This window comes from Lepidochelys kempii, chromosome 4, assembly GCF_965140285.1.
Source record: "Lepidochelys kempii isolate rLepKem1 chromosome 4, rLepKem1.hap1, whole genome shotgun sequence".
Taxonomy (NCBI): Eukaryota; Metazoa; Chordata; order Testudines; family Cheloniidae; genus Lepidochelys; species Lepidochelys kempii.
This window is the reverse complement of record NC_136383.1, coordinates 101,293,487-101,315,156: the sequence shown is the minus strand read 5'-3', so window position 1 is coordinate 101,315,156 and position 21,670 is coordinate 101,293,487.

The following is a 21,670-nucleotide window of genomic DNA, read 5'->3' as shown; positions in this document are numbered from 1 at the left end:
GGTTTGTGCTCAGAATGGCTAAGGCATCCTTCTGCTGCTGCCCGTGCTACCCTGGCTACTCTACTATTTACACTTATGCTAGTGCTCATTGAACTAGTGCAAGCGTAACCCACGCACTTCCTGGATGTGGTGTTCTGTCCCATCTAGTGGCCCTGAGGCCACTTCGCGAGAGATTAATGAGTCTGCTCTGCAGCCTTAGCTATTGACCATGTGGCGTTTAGCTCATGCAGTAGAGACTCATGCATTTAGCTCTAGAGGTCCCAGGTTCGATCCTGCCCACCAACTACTGGGGTCTGTTGGTGTTACACAAACACATATACATGAGGTGGGAATTACATCCCTATTTCATAGTATAGATGTAGCCTATGATTCAGTGTGACCTTTGTGCAGGGTTTCAAAGTGTGTGTGTGTGTGTGGTGGGGGGGGGGGGGGGGGAGGATAAGTCTCCTTGTGCTCTCTCACCCTGTACTCACACTCAAGGAGCAAGGACAACTTGCCCCATAATTGTAGGGCAAAGCATTAGGTTGCCACTGTCTATTACTGGGCTTTTCTAAAATTCAACAAACATAAAATGAGTCTTTCAGAGTAACAGCCATGTTAGTCTGTATTCGCAAAAAGAAAAGGAGTACTTGTGGCACTTTAGAGACTAACCAATTTTTCTGAGCATAAGCTTTCGTGAGCTACAGCTCACTTCATTGGATGCATACTGTGGAAAGTGTAGAAGATCTTTTTATATACACACAAAGCATGAAAAAATACCTCCTCCCACCCCACTCTCCTGCTGGTAATAGCTTATCTAAAGTGACCACTCTCCTTACAATGTGCATGATAATCAAGGTGGGCCATTTCCAGCACAAATCCAGGGTTTAACAAGAACCTCTGAGGAGGGGGAGGGGGATAGAAAAAACAAGGGGAAATAGGTTACCTTGCATAGTGACTTAGCCACTCCCACTCTCTATTCAAGCCTAAGTTAATTGTATCAAATTTGCAAATGAATTCCAATTCAACAGTTTCTCGCTGGAGTCTGGATCTGAACTTGAAATCTTCTTTCTTAGAAAAAACAAGCAAATGGTTTAAATAAATATATCTCATTGAAAGCTGTTAGAATGTCTTAAAGGTCAACAAAATAAAAATAATATTCCAGCTACCAAGCTGGCACTGTCTCCAAAGTATTTACCTAGCATTTCAGAAGTTGTCAGACCCACTGCAAGCATAACATCTTGCAAGGGGAATATTAACAAAGGAAAATGGGCCTGTCCAGAATGTAGAAGAGGGAATGTGTGTGGAGAAACATGGCATTTGTGCCTTTGGCATGATTCTATGCTTACCTAGACCAGTTTAAATCAGGAGTAGCTCCAATACAGTCAGTGGAGTAATGGCTGTGTAAAATCAGTGTGAGATCAGAATCAGGCCCTTTGTGTCCAGTTATAGGCATCAGGATAACTGAATTCAGGAGGAAAACAAAAAGCTTACATATTTAAAAAGAAACAGTTACAGTAGTGGTAAGAGCGGTGGGAGGGGAGAAGGGGTGGTCAACTCAAGTTTGGTTTGAGTATTCTTTATTTATTGATTTATCTAAATGGCTTTGACTACCCATTCAGTGAAGGGCATTTTCCCATTGTGCCTATAATTTCAACACCTCTGCACCTTGTAACCACTCATGAGGTCACATAAATATAGCAGTCATTTTTCTCCTCTTGTTTGAATGCCATGTATTTGGGGCTCACTATCAAACCCAGAGATGGCTTGTCATTTGAGGCTAAGTTGCTAAGCCCCAGCAATAACAGCATAGCTGTGAGCTATACTGTAGACGTGTGACTGTTAGCAGTCTGAAGTTTCCAAGATTCTGTTATGCATGTAAGATGTTTAGAATGACTTCCATCATCAGAGATTTGGGTAAAAGTGGAAAGACAGTAATGAAAGACATTGGGGAGGAAGAAATTGGGAGTAGGACAGAACAGTAAGGAGATGACAAAGGAATACTTGCTGTTTTCTCCAATCCTGCCTGTTACTGTAAAGCAGTGATACTCAGACTGAGGCTTGCAAGCCGCAAGTGGCTCTTTAATGTATCTCCCGTGGCTCTTTGCAGCACATGATATTGAAACACCATGTGATTTAATTATTAACCAGTCTAAGTTATTAACTAATCAGGATGCTTTTACTATGTTATTAATCAGTTGTAGTTGACAAAATAATAATACTTGATTAGGCATTTTGCTGTGAGAATTATATATATGACTAAATATTTCCCCTGTCATACTGTTTAAATATGAATAGATAGTAATATAGCAAACGAAACAATGAATTCACACTACTATGGCTCTTTTGGGTAATGTTGATCATTAATTTGGCTCCTGAACCATGAGGTCTGAGTATAACTACTCTAAAGCAGCCCACTTGGTAACTCTGAATGACAGAGACGGCAGAAGAGGAAAGAGAGTGTCAATTTTTCTTCCCACTTACCTCCAACATCCCTTATCTGATACAAAAATCACTTAATAGTATGTCAATGGATGAAGGCAGATTTCTATTTTCATTGTGCTGGACCTCTCTGCAGTGTGGAACACAGCTGATCATAAGCTACTGCTTTCCCAGCTGAAAGAAATGTCATGACTCCACAAGACTGTATTAACATAGTTTGAGTCCTTCCTGTAAGGAAGCACCAAACAAGCACCACTACTAAGCCCCCTACTCACAGAATTCTGTAAGGATCAATTTTCTGAGTTTATTCAACATCTACTAGCAACCATTAAGAGAACTGATGAGACATCATGGACTGAATATTTACAACCACAGTTGGTTAGTTCAGTCTTCAGCTTTAGAGCTCACATATTTGTGAGTCCATGAAATAATGCATTCTACCATCTATGGCTGGCTGAGACTTCATCCCTCCTGTAGGATGATGAGTTATACACAACTTTGTTAACTCCCAACTGGATTACAATACAACTGGATTGTAATGCAATCTACGCAAGAAAGAAGCTGTCAGCTTTCTGGAAACTCAAATTAGTCAAAATGAGCAACATGCATCCTCCACAACACAAAGTACAGTGAGCAAATCAGACCTGCCCGCTACTCACAACACTGACATCCTATCGTATATCATGTCATATTTAAAGTTTCACTCCTAATCTTCAAGGTGCTTAGAGATCTTGTCCTAGAATTCCTAAAAAGTCACCTACAGTTCCAAGATAAGGATTGCTGTTAACAGCTCTGCTTATCAGGCACAATGACTGTACCACAACTATAGGTGGCAGAATTTGTCTGGGCTTACCCAAAGAAGGGCAGCTCTGCTTTGCGGCTGCGGGGGAGTGGGAGAGGAAGAAGGTCAGAAACTGCTGCAAAAGGTGCTCGATGGTCAGCTTTGCAGCAATGACTCACCCCCCCCCCCCCAGAATGTGCATAAAGGTACAAAACTTGGGTGAGGCAAGTCTCTGTGTGAAAGCAGTGAGTGGTACAGTCAGTGATGCTAAACCAAATAGTTCATTATTTGCACAATTTTTGTTCTCAGGGTGAGCTGGGTCAAATGAGTGTTTTCATCTTTTGGACACATTTCAGGCCCTGGCTAAATAGTTGAGGAAATCCCTAGCGAAGGACAAAACAGAAGGCCCTTCCACTACATTAACTTACCTGGGCTTTGAGCTGAACTTTGCTTGCAGGGTTGTTGCCCTGAGGCAGACTTTTGTGCCCAGCTGGCAGCGGCAACGGCTGGCATAGCCAGACCACACAATTACATATGAATCACTACACAGATGTAGTAAGACTTGTGGGTGTGGAAAAGTTTTCTAAGTTAATTTAATGGGGTATTATTGTGGAGGTACAAATGGTTATTAATTTGGGGCTAATATACAGTTGTGACTCTGGTGCAACAACGTGGCTGTGGTACAGGTTATCAATCGCCAAACTTCCAGATCACACAGGATTGGAAAGTTGGAAAGGGCATTTGTTCTCCAGTGCTTAACCGTCAACATCTGTTTTTTCTTCCAAGCACATGCCGGACATGGATAATGGCATAGCAGATGCCTTGTCTCATTTCCAGTTTGCCAAATTACATAAGCTGCGGGCTCTCTGGAACCTTGGAATGTCATGTGGTTGGTGAAATGCAGAGTTTTGGCTCCAGCTTACAAGTTGTTTATTTTGTTTTCTTTTAAGGAGTGTTGCCAATTCAAGGATTCAGAGAATGGGTGGCCTATATGGCCCTCCGTTAATGGTGGTTGTTGCAGTACCAGGTCAAGGACAATGCAGCTGCTGGTGCCCCTTGAAGATCACACATGGGGCAATGGGTTCTTTCTCCCCAGTAGGGCTGCTAGCCACGAGGCCATTTGCAGATGTCTGGGAACTTGGCAGGGAGGCAGCCAAGCAAATGGCTGGCGCCTCCTTGTGTCAGATGTTCAGTGCAGGTACTCCATAGGGAGGGCAGTCTGTGACCAGATGAATGGACTGGTAAAGAACTTAAAAGGAGGTACTGGATAAAGAAATAGAACGTCGGACAAGGTAAGGGGACTCCTATAATTGGTATGGCAGGGAGCCAACACCTCCCCCACTCCACCACCATTCTCATAGTCCTCCTCAACCCTCTTACAAGGCTGGTGGATGGTAAGTTCCAAGCCATGGTTCAGCTGTGGGACCTGGATGGAAACAAATGGTGACAGATGTTGGTCACGTTGCTTAATGCACTTCTAGAAGGTGCTCTGATACTATGTTGATAAGGCACAGTGTAAGAACATAAATTGAACAGTAGTATAGCAGATCTTGTGCTCCACTAAAGTTAATGTGGTAAGCACTTTCTGTTTAAAGGCTTACTATTCTCAGTGCTCTAAAATCTGCATTATTATGTAGATTTTCTTGAAATTTACTCTGCCTCTTTGATGTGCTTGGTAGTATTAGTAGTCCAAATTTGAGCAAGTGGTTCCTGAGATACTCCCCAGCCCCCCCAAAATCAGCATTTTGCAACTCAACAGGTTGTTATACTCTTCCCCCCCCCCCCCCCGCCACATGTGGGGATCACAGTATGTCTCTGTCTCTCAACATTTATCTCAGCTAGTGCATGCCACCCACTCCCCTTTGGAGAAACAATATTGAAAATGTTATGGAAGAGATTGGAGCTCTAGAATGGCAAGTGTCAAAGGCTGAAATGTACATGTATAGCAAGACTTGGGTTTGTAAGAAGCTTGTTGTTGCAACAATTTGGTGGCTCGAGGGGACATGCTGTAGGCATTGATTGTGATCTGCATGGAGGCATTCTAAATGTGTTTGCTATCTTTGGCAAAAATCTGAGAATGGCCTTCAGGCATATTGCTACTATCTGCCTCTGTCAAGGTTCTTTTGTTTTTCTTTCTTTTTGTTTTTGTATTTTACTTTTGGGAAATGAACACTGCTAATTTGTTCAGCTAATTTGTTTTGTCTAACTATTTTCTGAAAGATAATAAATTACACATGCTGTACACAGAAATGTGAAAAAGATTGCTAGGCATGTTGCTCCTTTTCCACCTGGAGGATTATTACAGCAGAGTGCAAGCACTGACTAATCAATTAGCACTGGTTAAGTAGAGTGAAGGTGAAATACAGTTTGTATAATGTAATCATGTTTCCTGAACAATGGACTTGAGCATGCTTAAGATCAAAGCATTCCTGACATATAGTCCTGCTATGAGATGTGAGTTGTTCATATCAGTTTTAGATTCTTATAATATTATAAGTGCTGAGCTCAGGAATATGGGGATCAGACCTGTGGGGGTGAATGTGAGCGTGTGGAAGCAGGACTGGAAGTGTGGGGCTTGAGAAAATGCGGGGAGGAGAGGATAGTTTGGGGGGAGGAGAAATAGGTAGTAACAGAGGAAAGAGATTTAGGGCTGTGATAATGGGAGGATATTATGAGGAGGGGGATCAATGGCAATGGGTGTTAAGGGAGAGGGCTTGACAGGACTCAGGCCATTTGAGGGGACAAATTGCCCAGGCCAAAAAGAGGCAATAATGGAACAATATCTGGCTTGCATTTAGTTGACGCAAGGCATGGTATGGATAAACCAGTGGAGAAAATAGGGTATCTACTCTGAAAAGACTTTCCAAAAGTATAACAAGACCCAGAACAATAAGGGGGAAATAAAGGTTTTTGCAAACCCCAAATGTTTTGAGGTTCTCTCAGCCCAGTATCTGCCACTCATTAGAATTTATCTCTGAACCCATAATTAATAATTCAATGTTCTTTGAAAAAGGTAAAATTATGATTCCTTGGCTCTCAAGAAATTACAAAGAATACAATGCACACATCAAGGTCTTAATTTCATTTAATCTTCCCTTATGTATATAATGTCATATGCTCCTTTCTGGTGATGTTGCTTAGTAATTAAAGACATCTGAACTAACACCCAGATACCCATAGGGATGCAAATGTATGACTGCATATTAGTTTAGGCAAAGGTCTGAGTATATAATTTATTTAAGAACTAATGAATTAATTCATGAGAATCTGGAGTTAGGGGATTAGGGTTTTTAACTATATAATTTTTGCTTGGGAAATGTATAGTTTAGTAGTTTTAGCCAGCTGGTGATTAAAACACTCAGTCTGAAGCCAGATTGGTTTGCTTGTTTGCTCCCATGCCCCTCTGAGCTAAATGTGAGGTATTGCCATCAGCCTGTCATAATGTATCTGTTTGTGAGGATTTACACAGCGCTTTGAAAATGCTCTCAAATTTACCCCAAGTAAACTTTCTTTCTCCTCTTCAGGTTAGCTCTTTGCCTTATATTTGCCTTATATTGTTTGATCAGTATTTAAAAAAGAAAACATTGGTGACAAAATTGTTGAAAACAATTAATACATAATTAAATAAACAATGAACATCAAGTGTGTTTTTAGTGAATGCAATTTTTTTTCTCACCAAAAATGCTATAGATTAAAAAAAAAAAAAGTGAGCCTCACCTGTTGTCAAGCACATTGGGTTTCTTTTCACTTATAGGGACACAAGATAAGCATAGATGTCATTCTATAAACACATGGGGCATCCTGTTAGAAAATCACAACAAAACAAATGCCACATGGGGTGAGTAGGTGCTGAGATCCTAAGTTCATTATAAGAGCAAATTTTGCCTTAAGATCAAGAATGCCTTTTAACACTCCACTTAAAACACAAGTACATTAAAACACAATGAGAAAAGAATAAACTGGACCTCATCCATTCTATCTCTTTAATTTAATGTTTTTCTTTTTTCTTTTCTGAGAGTGACTGGCAGATAAAGGGGTCAGCAAAAACTTGTTAGACTGATCACACAACAAGAATTAACTCGAATAATGCAGTTGGTGAGAGAAATGCTTTAGCCAGAAAATTACCTCTGAAACAAGATTGGGCAAAAAAAATAAGCCTCCATCTACTGTGATGGAAGTATCCGGAGAAGAGATAAATAATTTTTTTTCCTCCATGATTCTAGCATTAAATTGCAAATGTTAATTGAAATACAGGGAAATGCTCCCTCTTCCAATAAAATAATTGAGAAAACTCTCTGACTTCAGTAGAAATAGGATTGGATCACCTGGAGACAGGTCAGCAGGAATTAAATTATTGGGTGGGAGGAGTGTGATATGAGTCAGTTGGACTTTTGAAGAAACTTTTGAAAAGAGAACAAAATACTGAGACTACTGAGAGAGATCCACAACTATATAGTTATATTAATGAAAGTTATATACCTTTTTGATGCCTAGGAGTTTCCAGAACTAACTGTTGACCTACAATATAAAAATTGGTCAACCTACTAGAAAGGACAAATAAAGAGCTTTCTTAAAAGAAGCAATAAAATTGGAAGGGCATATTGGTTGCTATTGTATTGTATGTGGCCTTTTCCTGTTCATTCAGCGGCTGCTGGGATTTTCATACATTAGAAGGAAGTATGTTTCCCACCTTCTTGATGAGTATATTCCTGCATAGATTATACTGTGACACCAACTATTATGAGCAATGTAGACATACAGACACATAGTTTACATTCCAGAACAAAAGACTTTTGTGAGTAACTCCAACAAAGAATGTTTCACAAACTTTTTGCAAATGACAGGTTTCAGAGTAACAGCCGTGTTAGTCTGTGTTCGCAAAAAGAAAAGGAGTACTTGTGGCACCTTAGAGACTAACCAATTTATCTGAGTATGAGCTTTCGTGAGCTACAGCTCACTTCATCGGATGCATACCGTGGAAACTGCAGAGACTTTATATACACACAGAGAATATGAAACAATACCTCCTCCCACCCCACTGTCCTGCTGGTAATAGCTTATCTAAAGTGATCATCAGGTTGGGCCATTTCCAGCACAAATCCAGGTTTTCTCACCCTCCACCCTCCCACACAAATTCACTCTCCTGCTGGTGATAGCCCATCCAAAGTGACAACTCTTTACACAATGTGCATGATAATCAAGTTGGGCCATTTCCTGCACAAATCCAGGTTCTCTCAACCCCTCACCCCCCTCCCAAAAACCACACACACAAACTCACTATCCTACTGGTAATAGCTCATCCAAAGTGACCACTCTCCCTACAATGTGCATGATAATCAAGGTGGGCCATTTCCAGCACAAATCCAGGTTTTCTCACACACACCCCGACCCCCATACACACACAAACTCACTCTCCTGCTGGTAATAGCTCATCCAAACTGACCACTCTCCAAGTTTAAATCCAAGTTAAACCAGAACATCTGGGGGGGGGGGGTAGGAAAAAACAAGGGGAAATAGGCTACCTTGCATAATGACTTAGCCACTCCCAGTCTCTATTTAAGCCTAAATTAATGGTATCCAATTTGCAAATGAATTCCAATTCAGCAGTTTCTCGCTGGAGTCTGGATTTGAAGTTTTTTTGTTTTAAGATAGTGACCTTCATGTCTGTGATTGCGTGACCAGAGAGATTGAAGTGTTCTCCGACTGGTTTATGAATGTTATAATTCTTGATATCTGATTTGTGTCCATTTATTCTTTTACGTAGAGACTGTCCAGTTTGACCAATGTAAATGGCAGAGGGGCATTGCTGGCACATGATGGCATATATCACATTGGTGGATGTGCAGGTGAACGAGCTTCTGATAGTGTGGCTGATATTATTAGGCCCTGTGATGGTGTCCCCTGAATAGATATGTGGGCACAATTGGCAACAGGCTTTGTTGCAAGGATAAGTTCCTGGGTTAGTGGTTCTGTTTGTGTGGTATGTGGTTGTTGGTGAGTATTTGCTTCAGGTTGCGGGACTGTCTGTAGGCAAGGACTGGCCTGTCTCCCAAGATTTGTGAGAGTGTTGGGTCATCCTTTAGGATAGGTTGTAGATCCTTAATAATGCGTTGGAGGGGTTTTAGTTGGGGGCTGAAGGTGACGGCTAGTGGCGTTCTGTTATTTTCTTTGTTAGGCCTGTCCTGTAGTAGGTAACTTCTGGGAACTCTTCTGGCTCTATCAATCTGTTTCTTTACTTCCGCAGGTGGGTATTGTAGTTGTAAGAAAGCTTGACAGAGATCTTGTAGGTGTTTGTCTCTGTCTGAGGGGTTGGAGCAAATGCGGTTGTATCGCAGAGCTTGGCTGTAGACGATGGATCGTGTGGTGTGGTCAGGGTGAAAGCTGGAGGCATGCAGGTAGGAATAGCGGTCAGTAGGTTTCCGGTATAGGGTGGTGTTTATGTGACCATTGTTTATTAGCACTGTAGTGTCCAGGAAGTGGATCTCTTGTGTGGACTGGACCAGGCTGAGGTTGGTGGTGGGATGGAAATTGTTGAAATCATGGTGGAATTCCTCAAGGGCTTCTTTTCCATGGGTCCAGATGATGAAGATGTCATCAATATAGCGCAAGTAGAGTAGGGGCTTTAGGGGACGAGAGCTGAGGAAGCGTTGTTCTAAATCAGCCATAAAAATGTTGGCATACTGTGGGGCCATGCGGGTACCCATAGCAGTGCCGCTGATCTGAAGGTATACATTGTCCCCAAATGTGAAATAGTTATGGGTAAGGACAAAGTCACAAAGTTCACCCACCAGGTTAGCCGTGACATTATCGGGGATAGTGTTCCTGACGGCTTGTAGTCCATCTTTGTGTGGAATGTTGGTGCAGAGGGCTTCTACATCCATAGTGGCCAGGATGGTAAAACTGGTGTTATCAGGAAGATCACCGATGGATTGAAGTTTCCTCAGGAAGTCAGTGGTGTCTCGAAGGTAGCTGGGAGTGCTGGTAGTGTAGGGCCTGAGGAGGGAGTCTACATAGCCGGACAATCCTGCTGTCAGGGTGCCAATGCCTGAGATGATGGGGCGCCCAGGATTTCCAGGTTTATGGATCTAGGGTAGTAGATAGAATATCCCAGGTTGCGGTTCCAGGGGTGTGTCTGTGCAGATTTGAGTTATACTTTGACTATGTAACATCATTTTAAATAAGAAAGGGAGAGCACTAGCTTGTTTATCTTAGCAGAATTTGTTCCTAAATGTATTATCAGTGCTACTGATTTTATTCCACACCTGTACCCATGCATCAGGGAACAATCTGGCAGATAAAGTTTACGGGGCACACTTTAGGGCAGTAAAACCTTAGAAGGGTTAAGTGCCACTTTGTTCAGTTTTGTTGAGGACTGCTGGTGGAAAAAACAAATCCAAAGAGTTAAAAACCACAGCAAGTTACTTCTTGGAAAATACTGAATTTGCTAATTATGAATGAAAATCTTGTTTATATGACTCTAAAGTTTTTTAAACCTGGAATTGCATCTGAATAGAAAACAGGAGACCTGTAAATCCTTGCTTATCATCTTTGCCACCCTTCCTATAGCGTCCTGAAATATGACACTGTTTTCGGTTAAAATATCTAAGGAAATTAGATGAAAAGGAGAATATTTTAAAGAAGTTTGTTAAAAGAAACACCAGCATTAAATATGTGAATTCTTGAAAATCTCACACAAGGGATTAGTAATCCTCCTTATAAATACAAATCTGATATGTACTTCCAGAAAACAGTTTTACTAGGCATACAGTTATAGACATTCTCAATGGCCAGGCTTATTATTTGAGAAAAAGGTGAGGAACAAATTGTCTGCTGTTCACAAGGAACATGTATTCATTTGCTGAATTTTCCTGGTCAATAAATTGAAAAATTGAAAATAAATTGGTGCTAGGGACAAAGGAGGTGAACAAATTTGTAATAGAGATCTGAAGATTTTATTCCAAAATATCTGGTATTCAAATAAAAGAACAGAAAAGGGATTTGTTAGTTCACCTGATGATTGGAGAGAGTCCAGCGGAGGGCACTTGATGATCAAGTTAGTTCACTTTGTGATCGGAGAGCATCCAGTGGAGGGCAACAAAAATGATCAGGAGGCTGGGGCACATGACTTATGAGGAGAGGCTGAGGGAGCTGGGATTGTTTAGTCTGCAGAAGAGAAAAGTGAGGGGGGATTTGATAGCAGCTATCAAAGAGGCTATCAAAATAAAGAGGCTATCAAAATAAAGAACTCAATAATAGTGGGGGATTTCAGTTATCCCCATATTGCCTGGGTACATGTCACCTCAGGACGAAATGCAGAGACAAAATTTCTCAACACTTTAAATGACTGCTTCTTAGAGCAGCTGGTACAGGAACCCACAAGGGAAGAGGCAACTCTCAGTCTAGTCCTGAGTGGAGCGCAGGATCTGGTCCAAGAGGTAACTATAACAGGACTGCTTGGAAATAGTGACCATAATATAATAACATTTAACATTCCTGTGGTGGGAAGAACACTTCAAAAGTCCAACACTGTGGCCTTTAATTTCAGAAAGAGGAACCATGCGAAAATGAGGAGGTTAGTTAAACAGAAATTAAAAGGTACAGTGACTAGAGTGAAATCCCTGCAAGTTGCATGGACACTTTTCAAAGACACCATAATAGAGGCTCAACTTAAATGTATACCCCAAATTAAAAAAAAAACACAGTAAAAGAACTAAAAAAGAGCTACCATGGCTTAACAACCATGTAAAAGAAGCAGTGAGAGATAAAAAGGCATCTTTTAAAAAGTGGAAGTCAAATCCTAATGAGGTAAATAGAAAGGCATAAACACTGCCAAATTAAGTGTAAAAATGTAATAAGAAAACCAAAAAGGAGTTTGAAGAACAGCTAGCCAAAAACTGAAAAGGTAATAACAAAATGTTTTTTTAAGTACATCAGAAGCAGGAAGCCTGCTAAACACCCAGTGAGGCCCGTGGATGATCAAGATACAAAAGGAGTACTTAAAGATGATAAAGTCATTGCGGAGAAACTAAATGAATTCTTTGCTTCAGTCTTCATGGCTCAGGATGTCAGGGAGATTCCACAACCTGAGCCATCTTTTGTAGGTGACAAATCTGAGGAATTGTCACAGATTGAAGTGTCACTAGAGGAAGTTTTGGAATTAATTGAGAAACTTAACAGTAACAAGTCACCGGGACCAGATGGCATTCACCCAAGAGTTTTGAAAGAACTCAAATGTGAAATTGCGGAACTATTAACTATGGTTTGTAACCTGTCCTTTAAATCAGCTACTGTACCCAATGGCTGGAAGATAGCTAATGTAATGCCAATATTTAAAAAGGGCTCTAGAGGTGATCCTGCCAATTACAGACAGGTAAGTCTAACATCAGTACCGGGAACATTAGTTGAAACAATAGTAAAGAATAAAATTGTCAGATACATAGAAGAACATAAATTGTTGCACAAAAGTCAACATGGTTTCTGAAAAGGGAAATTATGTCTTATTAATCTACTAGAGTTCTTTGAAGTGGTCAACAAACATGTGGACAAGGGGGATCCAGTGGACATAGTGTACTTAGATTTCCAGAAAGTGTTTGACAAGGTCCCTCACCAAAGGCTCTTATGTAAATTAAGTTGTCATGAGATAAGAGGGAAGATCCTTTCATGGATTGAGAACTGGTTAAAAGACAGGGAACAAAGGGAAGGACTAAATGGTACATTTTCAGAATGAAGAGGGGTAACTAGTGGTGTTCCCCAAGAGTCAGTCCTAGGACCAATCCTATTCAACTTATTCATAAATGATCTGGAGAAAGGGGTAAATAATGAAGTGGCAAAGTTTGAAGATGATACTAAACTGCTCAAGATAGTTAAGACCAAAGCAGACTGTGAAGAACTTCAAAAAGATCTAACAAAACTAAGTGACTGGGCAACAAAATGACAAATGAAATTTAATGTGGATAAATGTAAAGTAATGCACATTGGAAAAAAATAATCCCAACTATACATACAATATGATGGGGGCTAATTTAGCTACAACTAATCAGGAGAAAGATCTTGGAGTCATCGTGGATAGTTCTCTGAAGACGTCCACACAGTGTGCAAAGTGGCAGTCAAAAAAGGAAAGGAAATGTTAGGAATCATTAAAAAGGGGATAGAGAATAATACGGAGAATATCTTATTGCCCTTATATAAGTCCATGGTATGCCCACATCTTGAATATTGCGTACAGATGTGGTCCTCTCATCTCAAAGATATACTGGCATTAGAAAAGGTTCAGAAAAGGGCAACTAAAATGATTAGGGGTTTGGAACGGGTCCCATATGAGGAGAGATTAAAGAGACTAGGAATTTTCAGCTTGGAAAAGAGGAGACTAAGGGGGGATATGATAGAGGTATATAAAATCATGAGTGGTGTGGAGAAAGTGAACAAGGAAAAGTTATTTACTTGTTCCCATAATATGAGAACTTTGGGCCACCAAATGAAATAAATGGGAAGCAGATTTAAAACAAATAAAAGAAAGTGCTTTTTCACTCAGTGCACAGTCAACCTGTGGAACTCCTTGCCTGAAAAGGTTGTGAAGGCTAGGACTATAACAGGGTTTAAAAGGGAACTGGATAAATTCATGGAGGTTAAGTCCATTAATGGCTATTAGCCAGGATGGGTAAGAAATGGTGTCCCTAGCCTCTGTTTGTCAGAGGGTGGAGATGGATGGCAGGAGAGAGATCACTATATCATTACCTGATAGGTTCACTCCCTCAGGGGCACCTGGCATTGGCTGCTATTGGTAGACAGGATAGTGGGCTGGATGGACCCTTGATCTTACCCAGTATGGCCATTCTTATGTTCTTATGTTCAGCCTTCAACTACCTGAAGGGGGAGTTCAAAGAGGATAGAACTCAGCTGTTTTCAGTGGTGGCAGATGACAGAACGAGGACCAATGGTCTCACGTTGCAGTGCGGGAGGTCTAGGTTGGATATTAAGAAACACTGTTTCACTAGGAGGGTGGTGAAGCACTGGAATGGGTTACCTGGAGACATGGTAGAATCTGCATCCTTAGAGCTTTTTAAGGCCCGGATTGACATCCTGGTTGGGATGATTTAGTTGGTGTTGGTCTGGCTTTGAGCAGGGGGTTGGACTAGATGACCTCCTGAGATCTCTTCCAACCCTAATCTTTTATGAGTCTATGATTCTATTTAACATCAGTTTTAATAATGCTGGGTTTTGTGTAAGCTGGCAGCATTTGATTCACAGTTTTCCCAAGTATGAAAGCACATTTTGAACCATAAGGTCTCCTTCTGTGGTGGAATTCCATGCTAAAAATCTTTACTGTCTTTTACATGATATTGTCAAACATAATATCACTCTAAAACAGGCTCACTATATATTGAGCAATTACTGCTAGGTAGAAAAGGCTAGAATCTCAATTTGTGTAAATCTGCATAGCAACTTTGAAGGCAAAGGAGCTATGTTGCTTTAATTTAGCTGGGGATCTAGCCCAAAGCTGCATACCATTTGAAAGCTTACATAAGAAAAGGTCTTGCACAGGCACAACAATAAGAGCTGACAAGTGGAACAGTTCAAGGACTCCAAAACTATTTAGCTACCCTGAAACTTCCAAATGCAACCAGTCAGGATTTAATCCATGGAACAAATTTTGACAAAGAACTGCTGTGTACAAGCTAATATGAGAAGCACATTTTAACCATCACTGCATAGTCCTGCCATTGTGATTGTTATTTGTAAATAAACATAACAGAGCGAACTCTGTTCCCATTTAAACTGGGTCATTATGTTCATAAAAAATCTATGTGCCTATGCAGAACAATGGAATATAAAAGGAAAAAAAAATGTAGCTAGACATTTTTATAGCTATGTCATTGTATCAAAAAAGTGCTACGCAGATTTTGTTACAACCTAATTAATACATTCAACTCTGAAAAATACATAATGGGAAAACAAGCTATGGGAAGCTTTTCAAACTCAATTCATCATAAAATTCCTTAGGGAAGTCAAATACTTAACAGTAGAAATTCATCTGCAGTAAAATGTTACCAAAATCTCCTCCATGGGGACAAATTGTCAAGCATGTCCCTGATTTGTTGTTTCAAATGATTTACAAGGGTAGCATGCTACTTACCTTGGACTATAACACCAAAAATGTCAATTCAGTATTGACATGCTCAGGCAAAGTGATTACAAATCCTCCGAGGCACTTCAAATTTGTACTGCTTCTGGGCACAATTCTCAACAAAAATGGAAGTAGCTCCTTTCACACATTCACTCGGTCCAATTTTCAGAATTATTGAATCTTAATTTGAATGCAGCGGGACCTGGGGGCGCTCAGCACCTCTAAAAATAACACCCAATTCTGCCTCTCATCCAGCTCCAAGGTACTATGTGCACTACAGTTTGCACAGGCATAAAAATGGTTGTGCTCGAGAAGAGCATCTGGCCTCCCTTTCCAGCATATTAGATTGTGTACCTCCCTATTGGTTCACATAGCTCTTCACTGATACCAGCAGGTTACTCCAACCTGAGTACATCTTTTGGGGGCAGGAACCACCTTTGAGTCTGTGCTTTTACAGTGCCTAACGCAGTGTGGATGCAATCCTAAATTCTACTGTTGTAAAAATAATTAATAGGTAGCTCAGGTCACTTATAAATCCCTGTAGAGGGAAGCATCAGTAAAAAAGAATCCTAGCTGATGTTCCCAGCCATTGGTATACTGTAGTAATTCCTTTCACTGTGGCAGGAAAGAAGTTTTTCTCTATTTCACAGGCTGGCAGGCAGAGTATATGCCAGCAAAGAACCATGAGTGCAGTCATTCTTATGGCTACTTTTTTCAGTGCAGGAGAGATGGGTGTTCTGTACAATGGGTGTGTCATAAATATAAAGGGAAGGGTAACCATCCTTCTGTATACAGAACTATAAAATCCCTCCTGGCCAGAGGCAAAACCCTTTCACCTGTAAAGGGTTAAGAAGCTAAGATAACCTCTCTGGCACATGACCAAAATGACCATTGAGGAGACAAGATACTTTCAAAGCTGGAGGGGGGTGAAAACAAAGGATCTGTCTGTCTATGTGATGCTTTTGCCAGGAACAGGTCAGGAATGCTCTTCAGAACTCCTGTAAAAAGTTAGTAAGCTATCTAGCTAGAAATGCGTTAGATTTTCTTTTGTTTAATGGCTGGCAAAATAGTTGTGCTGAATGGAATGTATATTCCTGTTTTTGTGTCTTTTTGTAACTTAAGGTTTTGTCTAGAGGGATTCTCTATATTTTGAATCTGATTACCCTGTAAGGTATTTACCATCCTGACTTTACAGAGGTGATTCTTTTACTTTTTCTTTAATTAAAATTATTTTTTAAGAACCTGATTGCTTTTTCCTTGTTCTTAAGATCCAAGGGTTTGGGTCTGTGTTCACCTATGCAAATTGGTGAGGATTTTTATCAAGCCTTCCCCAGGAAAGGGGGTATAGGGCTTCGGGGGATATTTTGGGGGGAAGACGTCTCCAAGTAGGTTCTTTCCCTGTTCTTTGTTTAACACGTTTGGTGGTGGCAGCATAGGGTTCAAGGACAAGGCAAAGTTTGTACCTTGAGGAAGTTTTTAACCTAAGCTGGTAAGAATAAACTTAGGGGGTCTTTCATGCAGGTCCCCATATCTGTACCCTAGAGTTCAGAGTGGGGAAGGAACCTTGACAGGGTGTTTAGCTTGTCATGGCACTGACTCTGTGACATACGAAACACAGATTCTTTTAGATAACCCACTGGCGGATTTGTGCTTCAGGTCTTCCTCTGTGCCCAGTCCACAAAGGATACTAGTCTGTTACCAGCTCTAGATAGAGAGCTTTAGTTCAAGCTGTAGCAGCTTGTGCTTGTAGGTCTGGAGGCTCCAGGTTCAATCCTGTATATGTTGGCCAAGATAGCGTCTGTCACATAAGGTGGGATTATGCTTCCAGGCTGTAGTGTACTTTGGGAGTGTCTGATAATATGCTAGCAACCAACACAGTGTATGTGGTTGGAAGGCTCTATATCATGTGCACAGGATCTTGGGTCATTCCTGTCAGCAAAAGACTCTTCCTAACCTTGCTCACAGTAATTTAAGCAACTGTCTTATAGGAGAGACAAGGTGGGTGAGGTAATATCTTTTACTGGACAAGCAGGAATCTGCTCAGAGTGATTTTTTCCATTACCGAGCAGTTAGTAATTGTTGTATGCCCGAAGAAGAAGAGCTTATATCCTTTATTTTTCTTTAATATAGCTAATTGTAACCCCCACTTGGAGTTTGCCAGCTCCTGGAAGGGTGGGGTCTGTGCAGTAAAAAAAGCCTAGCAGTGGCAATACCATTCTCCAGGCCACACCCACACCCAGAGCCAGCTCCTTGGCATCCCACTTCCCCTACAGGCAGAGTGTGGGGAGCCCCAGGGAGGCTGCACCACCACCGCCAGCCAGCAGCTGTAGTAGCATGAGTGCCTCTGTCGCTGCCATTCTCTATGGGCCGGGGAAGGAGACCCACCAGCCCAGCACCACACTGTCTCTGAGGCCTCCGCAGCAGCAGCACTACAAAATTTTACCAAATCTGTTGGGAGCTGTGTGGGATGGCTCATGACTCTCTAGCACTCCCCACTTTTTGGCTCCCCTGCCTGGAACTCTAGACTGAGCCTCTAGGGGTCCTACACTATGAACTACAATAATAATGGATACCAGTACCTTCTGGCACCATTTTCCAGCATGCTTTGTGTCAGGTGTAGGTGGAGACAGAATGGAGAGAAACTCCTGCTGCGGCCAGTGATGAACCGGGGCTGCTCAGAGACAAAGAGACTAGTTTTGGTTTCAGTTTTGAGCTATGAGTTTGGAAGCTGAGATCCCAAGAGAGAGACAGAACAGTTCAGGGAGTCTCAGATTAGTTCCCCCTCCCCACAAAGGGAATATTTGAACTGCTGTGGGATCTACGGCATGAGTCAGGCAGTTCCAGCCCAGCAAAGATCCAACCCAGTGCTGGGTACTGACAGCCAGCCGAGACCTCCACAGGTATCCAGAGCAGGGAGCCAGGAGAGGACCATTCCTCACCCAGGGTCGAAAACACTGTAAGAGAATTTTTTTTTTCGTGTTTTGTTTAAACCAGCCAGCATTCACAATAATGCAGCACTCATTTGCACACCTATTCCCAGCATGCCAGCAGCCTGGAGCCCAGGAGGGAGCTACAGGCTGGAAAGAGTTTTTAGTGTGGTGCTGTGGGGAACTGGTTGATTTGTGGATGTACTTATTTGTTAGTGCTTTCCTTCCCTAGATCCTATTTTCCTGCTTCCAATAAAGTCTCCTTTTGTTACATAGTTATTTTTAGATGTCATTTCTTTCCTGGGATTTGTGTTGATGTACATTTATTGTTTCTTGTGTACTGGGTTTTATACTCCCTGTCAGAAGTGATAGTATTATTCATTTTTCTAAGAGACAGCCCCTATTCTATCCCAGGGACAGGGAAAAGTAACCTTGGAGGGAGGCACCAGAAATTAAAAAAAAAACAAAAAAACACAACAACGTAGGACACAATCCATACAAGGAAGGGAGAGAGGCCACTCCAACTATCAATCACCAGAGTGGAGGCTTGCCCCACACTTTGGGGGAGAGACTACATACTACAACTGGATGTCCTCATTACCCATATAAATGACTAATCCTTTATTGGATCCTGCTATCTTGGAGTCAATGATATCTTATGACAATAAGTTCCATGGGTTTGTTTTCTTATAGTTTTTTTTTTTTTTTAAATAAAACTTTTATCCATTTTAAATTAATTAAATTTCAGTATAATTAAATAGTGCCTTACATTTGTATTATGAGAGAGGCTAAACAGGAGTGGCTAATTTACCTTCTCTACCATTTATTATGTAATATACCTTTATCATATCTCCTTAGTCTTCTGATGTATGGCTTCTGATGATATAAATAATAAATTAGATGTTGGGTAAGTGACGTAGCCTCTTTGATGTCCACCATGTGAACAAGTGTGACCCAGTGTATATAGTGTACTTGGACTTTCAGAAAGCCTTTGACAAGATCACTCACCAAAGGCTCTTGAGCAAAGTAAGTGGTCATGGGATAAGAGGGAAGGTCCTCTCATGAATCAGTAAATAGTTAAAAGATGGGAATAGTTAAAAGGGTAGGAATAAATGGTCAGCTTTCACCACAGAGAGAGGTAAATAATTGAGTTCCTCAAGGATCTTTACTGGTACCAGTTCTGTTGAACATATTCACAAATGATTTGGGAAAAGGGGCAAACAAATAGGTCAGGGATGGCCAACCTGTGGCTCCAGAGCCACATGTGGCTCTTCAGAAGTTAATATGCGGCTCCTTGTATAGGCACCGACTCTGGGGATGGAGCTACAGGTGCCAACTTTCCAATGTGCTGGGGGGTGTTCACTGCTCAACCCCTGTCTCTGCCAGAGGCCCTTCCCCCACTGCACCCCTTTCCACACCCTCCCAGAGCCTGCTAGGCCCTTGCTCCTCCCCTTCTCCCCTCCCCAGCCTCCTACATGCCATGAAACAGCTGATCGGGAGGTGCAGGGAGAGAGAGGAAGGTACTGATCGGCAGGGCTGCCAGTGGGTGGGAGGAGTTGGGAGCGGGGGCGGGGAGGGAGAGCTGCTGACATATTTCTTTGGCTATGTACATTGGTAAATTCTGGCTCCTTCTCAGGCTCAGATTGTCCGCTACTGAGATAAGTGATGAAATATGCAAATGATACAAAATTACTCAAGATAGTTAAGTTCAAAGCTGACTATGAAGAGTTACAAAGGGATCTCACAAAACTGGGTGACTGGCCAACAAAATGACAGATGAAATTCAGTGGTGATAAATGCAAAGTAATGCACATTGAGAAACATAATTCCAACTATGCATATGGAATGATGGGGTCTACGTAAGTTGTTACAAGTCAAGAAAAGGACCTTGGAGTCATTGTTGATAATTCTCTGAAAACATCTGCTGAATGTTCAGTGGCAGTCAGAAAATCTAACAATGTTAGGACCTATTAGGAAAGGGACAGATAATAAGACAGAAACTATCATAGTGACACTATATAAATCCATGTGCGACCACACCTTAAACACTGCATGCAGTTCTAATCACCCATCTTTAAAGATATATTAGAATTGAAAAAAAGTACAGAGAAGGGCAACAAAAATGATTAGGGATATGGAACAGCTTCCATCTGAGGAAGATTTAAAAGAGTGGGACTGACTGTTCAGCTTGGAAAAGAGACGACTAAGGGGTGTATGATAGAGATCTATAAAATCATGACTGGTGTGGAGAAAGTGAATAAGGAAGTGTTATTTATCCCTTCACATAAAACACAAACCAGGGGATCACTAAATGAAATTAATAGGAAGCAGGTTTACGACAAACATAAGGAAGAACTTCTTCACATAATGCACAGTCAACCTGTGGAACTCTTTGCAAGGTGATGCTGCGAAGCCAAAAGTATAACTGTGTTTAAAAAAGAATTAGATAAGATCAAGTAGGATAGTTCCATCAATGGCTATGAGCTAAGATGGTCAGGGTTGAAACCCCATGCTGTACATGTACCTAAAACTCTGACTGACAGAAGCTGGATTGGATAATGGGGGTGAATCGTGTGATAAATTGCTCTGTTCATTCCCTCTGAACCATCTGGCACTGGCAAGTGTCAAAAACAGGATAATGGGTTAGATGGACCATTGGTCTGACTCAGTATGGTCATTTGTATGCTCTTATTGTGTTCCCTCTCTCAGAGCAGCATTGTGTGGAGACTAAAAAAAAATCCACCATCAGGATGATAAAGAGGGCGGTCAAACAACCAGATGGCACACAGTTTGTTCTTAAGCTCTGGAGGGGCAAAATGCGGAGCTTAAGAAAACCCAACAGTAAAGATGTAAGTTAAACCACCAATGGGCACAACTTATCCTGTATAACAAAGAAGGATTTTTTGGTTCATATGGTTGTTCTGAGGGCCATTCAGGAGCTGGTCCGAAGTGACTTGGGGATGCTTTTCTGAGTCATGGTCTTGCACCAGCTCTTTTCTCTATTCCTTAGAAAGGCCATGTCTGATGTATTGTCTGAGAGGCTCAACTATTTCAGAAAAGGAATGTCTTGTCTTTAGCTAGCATTTTTGATGTGGCTTAGTGATGAAATTGTGGAGTAAGCTGTCTTGATAGTTGACTGCACCCAATAAATGAGGCCAGGGTCCTGCCTTCATACAAGTTGCCAGGGGAGCAATACCAGTCATGACCAGAAGGTTGGAGACTGGAGTTGTCCAGGTTGTACCATTGATGATATGGAAGGACATGTCAGGAGCCTTCACTTTGGCATCCTCCATTAACTCCCCAGCATGGGGGCAACCCACCCTGACAACTTGACCATCAGAACTCTAACACTCTCTCTTCTCTTATACATCTCCCTTCTAAACTAAACAGCCCTAACATTGTCAATATCTCCTCATA